The sequence below is a fragment of the Gavialis gangeticus genome, unplaced genomic scaffold (genome assembly GCF_001723915.1).
Source record: "Gavialis gangeticus isolate Ggan-Ray unplaced genomic scaffold, GavGan_comp1, whole genome shotgun sequence".
In the NCBI taxonomy this organism is placed as follows: Eukaryota; Metazoa; Chordata; order Crocodylia; family Gavialidae; genus Gavialis; species Gavialis gangeticus.
In genome coordinates this window covers 107,892,346-107,893,261 of record NW_017729022.1, presented here as the reverse complement: position 1 = coordinate 107,893,261, position 916 = coordinate 107,892,346, and positions in this window count along the sequence as shown.

The window sequence follows — 916 nt, the reverse complement described above, 5'->3', positions numbered from 1 at the left end:
AGATCTACAAGGTCTCTTCCGACCCTACTTCTATGATTCAAACACTGGACAGTATTTTTACAGACCTGGTGCTTGGCCGGCCTGGTGCCATGCCCGGGTTGACATGGTGCTACAGGAGCCGCTTGGCTACAACTGGGTTGTCCTGGTGCTGGAGAAGCCACGGGGCCAGGCCAGGATTGACCTGGGGTCGGCCCAGCCTGCTGGTGCCATGCCCGGGTTGACATGGTGCTGCAGGACCTGCCTGGGCAGAACCGGGTCAGCACTGGCCAGGAAAAGCAGCATACAGCTGAAGCCGGCTTCCCCTGTGCTGCTGGGGATGGAAGGAGGCTGGCCAGGTCTGCACCGGCCAGCAGAAGCGGCAGCAGAGCTGTGTGGTGTTTGGGACTGATCGGTGCTGGCTCATCGCATCCCGAGCAGCACACGGCTCTGCTGCTGCTTCTTCTGGCTGGTGCAGACCCGGCTGGGCTCCTCCCATCCCCAGCAGCACATGAGAAGTGGCCCCCTCGGTGCCTTGCGTGCGGGCGGCCGGGCCCAGAGAGCTGCAGCACCCAGGGGGAGACTGGCCGGGGGAGCAGGCATCGCTTTGCTGTGGGGCAGGGCAGGGCAGGGCAGGGCAGGGCAGGGCAGGGCAGCAGGGCTGGCTTGAAGTGGGCAGGTGAGGAGGCAGGTCCAGGCCGGTAGTGCCTGTGGCCGCTGCTTGGCCTCCCGCCCACGGCCACTCTGGCAGCGCAGGGCACAGGCATGGGCTCCGGGCGGGGAGGTGGTGGCAGGAGCATGGGCACTCCTGGATCCGCATCCTCCCTGCCAGTGACCGGCCTGTCGCAGGCCTGCAAGTGAAGCCGCTCCTCCGCCACCCGGTGGCAAAGTTCTTGCATGAAGGGTCCAACCTGTGCCTGCCCCGAGCCTGCGGCACCGG